This window comes from Macrotis lagotis, chromosome 3 (assembly GCF_037893015.1).
Source record: "Macrotis lagotis isolate mMagLag1 chromosome 3, bilby.v1.9.chrom.fasta, whole genome shotgun sequence".
Lineage (NCBI taxonomy): Eukaryota > Metazoa > Chordata > Mammalia > Peramelemorphia > Peramelidae > Macrotis > Macrotis lagotis.
Genome location: NC_133660.1, coordinates 91619033 through 91630104, shown reverse-complemented (window position 1 = coordinate 91630104; position 11072 = coordinate 91619033).

The window sequence follows — 11072 nt, the reverse complement described above, 5'->3', positions numbered from 1 at the left end:
TTTAAATTTTTTTAAAGGGAAATGTTGAAATGGGAAAAACTACAAATGATGAAATAATCACAGCAAACAAAAACATTCTATGATTTACACAATATATTCTAATACAACAAATATTCTTTGGTCCAGTGATGTCAAATAGAAATGGGGACCATTAAGCTGTACATAAGAATCATCCTGCAGGCTACAAATTGACTTAAAAAGGTAGCACACATTTCTTATTTTATTAATATATTAGCACATTAAAATCAGATAGGTTCTACCTGTTAATCTAGTCAAGGCTGAATGGTGTTGTTTGCCACATGTCATGTAGAAGATCTGATTTAGGTTGGAACTTAGTCACTTAATGAGAGAAAAGATCGTTCCAGGCATGAGAGATATTTGTGAGCCACAAGAGTTTGGAGGGAGTGATATAGTTGGGTATGAGCTTTAGATAAACCACTTTCATCATTTAATAGAGGATGGGTTGGAGTTGGGAGAGACTTGAAAAAAATGTTCAGAGACTAGAGATGGAGTTGCTTGTTCACTGAATAGAAAGGAAGCCAGTGTCATTTGTTGGAAGGGTATATGGTTAGAGAGTAAGGTATAAGAACCCTAGAAAGGTAGGAGGGGGCTAGATTATAAACAACTTTGAATGCTAAAGAGAGTATTTTGTATTTGTTCTTACAGACAATATACTAGAATTTATTGAATGAGCGTGGTGATATGGTCAGGCCTGAGCTTTAGGAAAAATACTTTGATGGCAGAATAAAGGATGAATTTGAGTGGAGAGATACTTGAGGTAGATATACCATCAGCTATTATAATAGTCCTAATGTGAAGTGATGAGAGTTTGTATTAGATTAGTGGCAATGTCAGAGGAGAAAAGGGAGTATATTTGAGATATGTTCTAAAAGTGAAAAAACAAACCTTAGCAACAGATAGGATAAGGATGAAAAATAGTGAGGAATTGAGGATATACCTAGGGTGCAAACCTGAAGGACTGGAAGATGATATTGCTCTCTACAGAATTAGGTAAGGTAGGAGGGGGGAAAGATAATGTGTTTGATTTTGGATGTGTTGAGTTTCAAATGGTCACTGATGATTCTAAAAGGTCCAATTTGAAAGGTCTAAAAAGCAGTTGGAGGTAAGAGATTGAAGGTCAGTAGAGTTTGGGACAGATACATTTGAGAATCATCAACACAGAGTTTGGGGTAGGTAGACTTAAGAATCATCAACATAGAAATGGTAATTAAATCCATGGATGAGATGACCAAGTGAAATAGTATGAAGGGAGAAGAAAAGAGCCCAGAAAAAGACAGAAGCCTAGGGGACACCAGTAGTGTGAGGACATGATTCGGATGAGGAATCAGTAAACAGAGAAAGAACAGTCAGATGTATAGGAAGAGGACCAGGAGAAAGTTTTCCAGAAAGCTAGAAGAGAGTATTAAAGAGGAGATAGTGATCAACAATGTCAAAAACTGCAGAGGTCAAAGAATGAGGCATTAGCAACTAAAAGATTATTGGTAAGTTTGGGAAAAAAAAAAAGTTTAGTGGAGCGATAAGATTGGAAACTAGATTGTGAAGCGCTAAGAAGAAAATGAGAGGAGAAAAAGTGGAGGTACCTGTTGCAAAAGGCCTTTTTAAGGTTAGCCGTAAAGAGCACAAGAGATGATAAATGGATCCAGTAAGTTTTCTAGCTAAAAAAATTTCCCCACGTCATCCACTAGAGGGAGCACATTTACTAGGGAATATTCTCAATAATATATTTCTGTTTTGAGATGAAGTAGTCATAAGTTCACTCCTTAGATCACTATTCAAATAATAAAAGCTAATCAGATCAAATTTTCCCTTCTTTTTCTAGACTAGAAAAATAAGAAATTTCATGATAGCATAATGGTTATAATCCATTCTGAAACAGCAAAATTTGGAGCCTTAATTATTTTATATGAAAAACAAAACAAACTATCCAAAATGTGATCTGTGCAATAGCTTCAAATCAAGTAAATGTCACTATAAATATTATCAAGGTTTCATAGATGAGGGAACTTCTCAGAGAGGTTAGACTTGTCTATGGTCACCTAGCTGCTAGTAAATGTCCAAAGTAAAATTTAAATGTAAGTCATAATGGCCCCAAGAGTAGTTCTTTCTATGAATTGCAGCCATGTAACAGTCTATTATGTGTTTTCTTCTGGTTTGGGAAAATCATTTTTAACACTTTTAATGAGGGAATTGGCCAAAGAGGACCCAGTCCTTAGGCTGCCTTCAAAATTGCTTCTCCTGGTGGAATATACCAAATATGTACAGATATTTCCCAACTGGCTTCCAATTCAGTCAAATGTAGGCATACTTTGTGCATTCAGTTCCAGACCCCTACCAATGAAGAAATTTTTCAATAAAGTAGTTATATGAACTTTTTGGTTTCTAGTCATATAAAAGTTATGCTTATACTATACTATAGTCTATTAAGTGTTCAATAGTATGTCTAAAAAAACTCAATGTACATACATAATACTTTATTGCTAAAAAATGCAAATAATCATATAAGCCTTCAGCAAATTGTGATCTTTTTTGCTGGTGGAGGGTCTTGCCTTGGTATTGATGGCTACTAAATGATCTGAGTGTTGATTGCTGAAAGCTGGGATGGCTGACAATTGCTTAAAATAATGCAATTAAGTTTGAATTGACTCTTCCTTTCACTTGTACACTTAGAGGCCATTGTATGGTTATTAATTGGCTTAATATTAATATTGTTGTGTCTCAGAGAATAAGGAGGAATGAGGAGAGGGAGAGACATATGAATGGCTGGTTGGTAGAGCAGTCAGAAAACTGTCTTTATTCATTGTCTTTATTTGGATATCATTTGTGGTGTCCCCAAACAAATACAATAGTAACAAAAATCAACATAATAAATGTAATCATAATGGAAAAAAGTTTGAAAGTTGTGAGAATTACCAGAATATGACACAGAGACAGGTGTAAGCATGCTGTTGGAAAAAATGAAGCTGATAGATTTGCTTAATGCATGGTTACTACAAACCTTCAGTTTGTTAAAAAAAAAAAACCTCAATGTATATGAATCACAATACAACAAGGTGTGCCTATGTGGATATTTAGGAGTTTACTCCAGCCTAAAGTAACTAAGGGGCTAGTGCTCTCCCAGATGTAGAGTCTTTTGGTGGGTTATGGTGTAGGAGGAGGTGATGACTCAGAAAATTGAATTCACATATGCAAAATTTGACATTCCTCTTAGTAGGTGTGTGGACCTGTGCACATGTGCACTTTTCCTTCTTTACATAATTGTTTGTCCATTCTTAGAGGTGATGTCATCACTTGCAAATGAATTGGATTTAAGTGAGGACAGTTTGCAAAATCATCAGCCTCTGGAGAAAATGACTCATTCCTTGGAATTAATAGAAGAGAGTGATAACTAGGTTAAATCTCTGTGAGTGGTAGCTATTTTCTCTTCCTTAAAATCCAGCACAAATTGCTATAACCATACAGTCCTCCCTGGAATGGGAAGGGTCCCACAGATGGAGGAAATAAAACATCTTTGTCTAATCAGCAAGTGCCTGCTATAAATTGTGCTATACTTGAGGGTAAGGAATGAAAAAGAATGAAATATTTCCTTCAAGGAACTCTGCTTTGTTGTTTTGTGGCCAGGCATGTTTGAAGTCTTTTCTTTCTGTTCACTAGCTATTGTGGAAAAAGTTCCTTTGACATTAAACAAAAGCTGTTAGTTGTCTTTTAAGATATGAAGATGACATGACTTTGTGCTACATTGTCAACATTAATTTCTGTGATTGGTAGACTTTAGTGCTTCCTTTGTTTTCACTTTTGCTGTTATTCAGTTAATGTCTTTGATCCCATGGACCATAACACAACAGACCTTTCTGTCCTCCAGTATCTCCTGAAGTCTGTCCAAGCTCACACTCTGCTTCCATGACTCTATTTAAACTTTAGTTTCAATATTTGTCCTTCCAATGAACAATCCGAATTAATTTCACTTTTTAAATTTTCACTTTAGGACCTCCTTTTGTGTATCTACAAATTGTGAAAAGGAGTCTCTAGCACACTATGGTACTCCTTTAGGTTAGGGGCCAGATTAATGCTGAAATTGAATATACATAGCACAAGGCTCTGAATAGGCACTGTAGGAAACCCAAAGATATATTAAGATAGACTTCTAAATCCTCAAGAATGTTAACTACTACTAATCCTTCAGTATTGAAGAGGACCACACCAACCAATCAACTGACTTGGGGCATGAGTTGCACAACTTTATTTGTTATAGTGAGGGGTATGCTGGGCCAGGCAGCCTTTCACTTACTTGCCTTTACTAGAATTATTTACCCCATGACCTGATTTATAGGAAACAGGACTATTGGAGGTGGTCTGGTTGCTGCAGGAGTCTCTTGACCTTAAAAGGTTTTGATTCCTCCTGAATCAGCATGGCATCTCAGAGCATCATCAACACCTGGCAAGCACCAGCCTGTGATAACTAGTAACAGAGTGCAGCAACTGGAACTATCTAAACCCATCTCTCGCTGGACTAATTGCAGTACCGTCTTTTCTCTCAGACTTTTCTTGGTTTTACTTGCTTCTCTTCCTTAGGTATGATATTCAAATAAGAACTTTGAAGACCGAAGTGGAGAAAGGCTCCATGTGAACAGCAGTTTAACATGGATCAGTCAGTCCTGCCGCTCCGAAGGAATGAGTGCCCCTTTGTTGCCCCAGCCAATCGAAAGGATTCAGATCCCCCAATCTGGATTGGCAGAGACAGGTACCATGAGGCATCCAGTGTGTAATGTGACCAATCCAGAGAAGCCAAGGGGAGCCCCAGAGAGAGTTCTCTTTATTTTGTGAAGAGCCAGAACTATCCTGGAATGGGTTCACTCTGACAGCAAAGTCATCTCCTTGGAAAGCAATGCTGTCCTAGCATCATCCATTGAGATCAAGGTCTAGGGAGTGTACTAACAACAGAGCAGTATAGCCCTTGGAAAGGCAAGTTGACATTGCCTTAATGTTAAAGCTATTGCCAATCTCACAATGCAAAGATGGAAGGTCTGAGAGGAAAGACTACTGACGATTAGCTCATTGAGAGATAGCTTAGGATATATTGGGTTGTTGCATTCTGTTACCAAATGTCACATGCTTACCTGGCATCGATGGGACCCTGTGATGCCAAGAATATTAAAGATTACTAGAGGTCAGATATTCTATACCTCTGTAACTTAATGAAGTCAGAAATTAATCCTTACTTGACAGTTCTGATTTTTATATCTTTCTTTACAGTGAGGAAGGAAAGAATTTCTGGGAGCTAATGGGGAGAGGGGCAGTAATTCCTCTATTTCCCACCCAGATACCATGTATTCAAGTACACATGGTGCTTCTGAATCTTTTTTTTATTTAGTCCCTCTTGATATTAGGTGAATACACATCCAGAATTAGAAGTGACCAGGTTACAACCTTGCAAGCATCGAAAAGTTAGAAGATCCACCAGAGATTGCCCCACCAATTGGCTACAGTAACAGAGTCCACTAGAGGTGGTAACAGCAGCAGTTGAAGGGGCTACAGATGGAGGTGGAAAGAGTCACCCAATCTGGATATGGTTGATCTCAACATTGAGAGATCAACAGAACTTCCCAAATAAAACATGCCTTCTTAGAGGACTCATGGCTGAATTATCTCATGAGTTTCTCCTTCCTTAGAGATATTTTTCCAAGGACAGTGATCTAATGAAGGGAAGTATTGCCTATGGACTCTAGAAAGACACTAATCTTCAGCAGGTCTATCTTTCTTTTTTTTAGGTTTGTTTTTTTTTTTTTTTACAAGGCAATGGGGTTAAGTGTCTTGCCCAAGGCCACACAGCTAGGTCATTATTAAGTGTCTGAGACAGAATTTGAACTCAGGAACTCCTGACTCCAGGGCCAGTGCTCTATCTATTGTGCCACCTAGCTGCCCTAGAGGGTCTATCTTTGTACTTCACATAAAAACACAAAGCTGCCCAAATGCCTGGCTTTGGAAGTATTGTTTCATAAATCTTATACTGACCCATTGTAGGCATTTAATAATGCTAGTTGACTGTCTATACTTTTTCCAATAAATATGTTTTTATAAAAGCTAATTGATGACTTTAGTTAATTGCTATTAGGGAGCACCTTGGTTAGGGATCCAGGATTATCCCTAGAATGCTAAGAGAGAGGAAAGTTCCTCTGTGAACTTAATGAACTCAGATATGAATCCTTACTTGATGGTTTTGATTTTTTTTTAATCTTTCTTTACAGTGAGGAAAATTTCTGGGAACTAGTGGAGAGAAGGGCAATTAAATTGGCCTTAAAGTGGGTGCTATATTTTCACTTCTAAAAACTTATTTCTTATACTTTATATTACTTTTTAAGATTTTTTCTCAAAGTAGGCTATTATTCAGAAGTATGATTTAAAAGTGTGTGTATAAGAATTGTCCAATTTCTATAAGCCTAACCTATTTTTATTTATTGTATATGAATGAATATCCAGAAATTTCCAGTTCTTTTCCCCTGCTTCAGTCATTCCTTTCTTTTTTTTTTCTCCCTTTCCTCCTTTCTAGTTACTGTCTGATTCACCCAGTCAAGGCTGTCAGGTCCACCCAGTCTGGAAGGACCAGTAGGATATTTTAAAGCAAATCATATTCTTCCTTTGAGCTGTCCCAGATAATCATTAAAATGATAATGTATTTGCTCCAGAGAACTACATAAAATCATTCAAATTCAGGGGTTTAGATTTCTAAATCCACTTCACAATAATCTGTGAAACTGCCTACCCTATCACAGGCTACAAGTGTTTGAAACATGTCCTTCCTTCCTTCCTTCCTTCCTTCCTTCCTTCCTTCCTTCCTTCCTTCCTTCCTTCCTTCCTTTCTTCCTTCCTTCCTTCCCCCTTCTTTCCTATCTTCCTTCCACCTTTTTTTAAAAGAATGTGAAGGGACAGCTAAGTTGCACAGTGGATAGAGCACTGACCCTGAAATCAAGAGGACCTGAGTTCAAATTCGACCTCAGACACTTATTATCTAGCTATGTGACCTTGGGCAAGTCACTTAACCCCATTGCCTTACATAAATTTTTTTTGAAAAATTAATAAATTCAAAAACACATATGAAAGATTAGATTAGTTAGGAACAATGTGTTCTTTTCCACTGAATTAAAGATAGAAATGACTGATGTGCTTGTGCTAAGCAGTGAACCTGAACATAGAGCCATTATTTCAGAAAGAGTGATGAGGGATAGCAAGGTGGCACAGTTGATAGAGCACTGGCCCTGGAGTCAGGAGTACCTGAGTTCAAATCCGGCCTCAGACACTTAATAATTACCTAGCTGTGTGGCCTTGGGCAAGCCACTTAACCCGATTTGCCTTGCAAAAACCTAAAAAAAAAATTCAGAGAGAAATGGAAAAATAAGAGTTTAGCTGTGAATGCTATAGTCATTGAGTATATCCTGAACATCACCTCGCCCAAAATAAAGATATAAGACTCCATATGAGTTACCTTTCTCATAATGAGATAATACTGAAAAGGAATTAATTGTTCCTCAGTAGAAAAGAGGGTTACTCAGAGAAAAAACATCCAAAAAGAAACTGAAGAAACAAAAACTTTTTGTTTAGGAGTAAACATGACATCAGTGTGTAAACAATCAAAACTTTAGAAAGTAAATAGCTTTTCTTTTTTCTTTTCTCAAATATTGCTGACTCTTCCAGTAGCCTAAGATTTGTTGTTATTCAGTCTTGCCCAATTTTTGGTAACCCCATCTGGGGTTTTCTTGGCAAAGATTCTGGAGTGATTTGCCATTTCTTTCTCCAGCTCAATTTACAGATGAGGAAACTGAGGCAAACAGGGTTAAGTATTTTGCTTGAGGTCATCCAATTTGCAAATGTCTAAGGCTGTATTTGAAAGCATGTGTTCCTGACTCCTGATCCTGTACTTAATCTATGTCACTGCCTAGTTATCCCAGCCTAAGCCTATTCCAAATCTGTTCACACCCCATTCTAAGTCCTCTCTCTGTTCTGTTTACTCTTTATCCAAGAGCCATTATTCTGGTGATAAAAGACCTAACCTGTTTTTTCAATAACGTTATAAATCAGTCTTTAGTTCTTTGACTAGAAAAATACCTTAGACATCCATATGTGACTTTGCTTTTTGATGTTTGGGGGGGGGGGTGAGGGGAAAAAGGGGTTGGGATGGGTCATGGAAAGGAAAGAATGAATTTGAGAAGTAGTATACTCCTTGGCATAGCTCTCTGCATCCTGGGCTGGGGAAGGAGAGAAAATGTGGTCAAAAAGCAGTAAGTGGCCATGTTGGTAGAATCACATAGGCCAATCCCTGAAGTCTGAGAAAGAAAAGAAAGAAAAGAAAATTGACTTGGGTATTGGGGGAATGTGGGAAAGGCTGACCCTGCTTAAGCCCTTGACTCCCTCAGCTTCTGACTCTTTGGGTAATAGTCCCTGCCCTTCAGGCCTTTACTAGTCTTCCTATCATTCTTCCATCCAACCTTTTGCTTGAACTTCTACCACTGACTAGACTATGGGGTCTGCCAGTAGGAAGTTACAGAAGTAAAGGAAAATAAAAGGTGAAATCTCTTGTGTTTTTGGAAATATCCCTGAACACATTTTTTTCCTTATAGAAACAATGCTACACCTGGTTAGGTTTTAAAGTCCAATTCAGGTAAATTCTGAGTTAAAAACCAAAATAAAGTTTTAATCAAAATTTAGTTTGGGTTGGGAACATAGTCATCATGTATCACCTTGTATCTCTGGAAAAAAATGTGAGTTCTTACCTGACTTGTAACCAAACATAAAATTTGAGTTAAATCTGGGAATTACTTATATTTAAGACTTGCAAAGCATCTTTTAAACTTCTTACTCAAATGTAGTTACTTATTTCTCCAATCTCTTAATCACATTGCTTCATAGACTGTGACCCCATTTGGGGTTTTCTTGGAAAAGATACAGAAGTGTGTATAATTTTCTTCTTCATCTCATTTTACAGATGAGGAAACTGAGGCAAACAGGGTTAAATGACTTGCCAAGAGTCACACAGTAAGCATTTGATTATGGCTCCAGTACTACAACTGCACCACCTAGGTGCACTGGTGTTACAAAAGAATGAAAAGGAAAACCTGCTAGAACGAGAGAAAATTGTACATTTTATTCATGAACCTTGTAAGATACACCTTACAAGGTATGGGTACCTCACACCTAGGCATGAAGCACGAATTAGTTCTGGTACCTCAGTAATTTATGGTCTTCAGAAACTCTTTCCCCTCCCTTTTGGATGTTCATAGGCTCTCAGAGTTTGAGTTACAATCTAAGAGGTCCACCCATTCCATGACATGCCCCTAATTTTATCCCCCCACATCATATCACATATGATATGCTAATGAACCCCAATGGTTACAGGGGGTGTGTGGGTTAATATTCAATTACCTAATTTCGAAAACTCAGTTGCATTAGGTCAAGATCTCTAGGTCACTCTTGACAGGTTGAGAACCGGTTTGGGGTTTGGTATCTTTGGAATGGGATTAGGAAAACTCTTCCAGCCTTGTGATTGGCTGGGCCATTCCTCCTTGGTAATGGATTCACTAAGGCCTCCCCTCCACACCCTGTGAAGACCAACACCCTACATTTCTCACACCTGCTCCTAGACATTTATTGTTGTGGCTAAAGTTGCTTTCAGAAGTCCAATACTTCATGACTCCTTTTGTAGGTTTTCTTAGCAAAGATGCAGGAGTGGTTGACCTCTTATATAAATAAGTCTGTGCAGGAAGTTGTGAAGGCTTGTCTGTGTGTCCTAGGCCTTCTCCTTCTTTAGTTCTTTATTATCTCATTTAATGGTTTCATTAGCTCCCATGGGCTCAATTATTATCTCTGTTTTGGTGATTCCCAGTTCTATACAGCCACCTCTACTCTCCTGGGCTATAGTCAGACAACCACCTTTTATACTTCTCAAACTAGATTTTTTTTTAGGGGTTTTTTTTTTTGCAAGGCAAATAGGGTTAAGTGGCTTGCCTGAGGCCATACAGCTAGGTAATTATTATTAAGTGTCTGAGATCGGATTTGAACCCAGGTACTCCTGACTCCAAGGCTGGTGCTTTATCCACTGTGCCACCTAGCCGCCCCCTCAAACTAGATTTTCTTTAAGTATTGTTAAGAGGTTAGGAGACACCTTGTTTTTCAGAACTAAGACCCAGCAAGCAAACTGTTCCTTGAGCTTAGCTTAACAGCATTTCTTTGTGCTCACCCTCTGGATGCACTCACCTCTGCCAAAAATCACATAATTATTATATTACTTTGACTTGCACCAGGTGTTCTCTGAATTCAGATAAGCATTGGAAAAACTTGGAGATGTTCTGGTCATGATGTATCTTCTACAAAACCAAACTTTCCCCTCTTTGTCAGAGGTACAGCTCACCACACAACCATTGGTATAAATCTCACTTTGTCTCAGGTCCCTGAGCTAGGTTCTTTGCTGCCTCCCTCCCTCTCCCACTCCCCATCCCATCCTTGTTTGCAAGCCATTTCCCTTACTTTGAATTTAAATTTCTGTTTGATTCCTGACTCTTCTAGTCTTCTATGTTCAGCTCCCACTGTTCACAAGTTAGAGGCCAATTTGGTCTGGTTTACATTAATTTGTGTCAGAAGTTGGATTAGCAGTGGAAATAGGTCATTGAACACTATACCAAATGGAAACAATCTAGGCACCACCTTTCTTGAGTCCAATCTCTCTCTGTCTCCCCTCCTTCCCACCCCATTCAATCTGGTGAGTTCACTACCCTTGTTCCTATTCTAATCTCGGAGCCCCTGTCTTGATTGTTTGCCATTCTTTGTAAGGAAAGCTCCTGGGCCCTTGAAGGACCTAATTTGTCTTGGATCACTCTGGTAAAGATTTCCTTTCTTAAACAGCATATCTCTGTTAATTGGTCCCTTTACGGTGCCTCTATTTTTAAATTGCATGCCTCCAAAAATTATAACTGGGGTTCCTTAAATTGGATATCTCTATAAGAGGGTTCCTTTTATGGCCTATAATTGTGTTTTTTGTTAAAACTATTTGTGTCTGTTTTTATCTG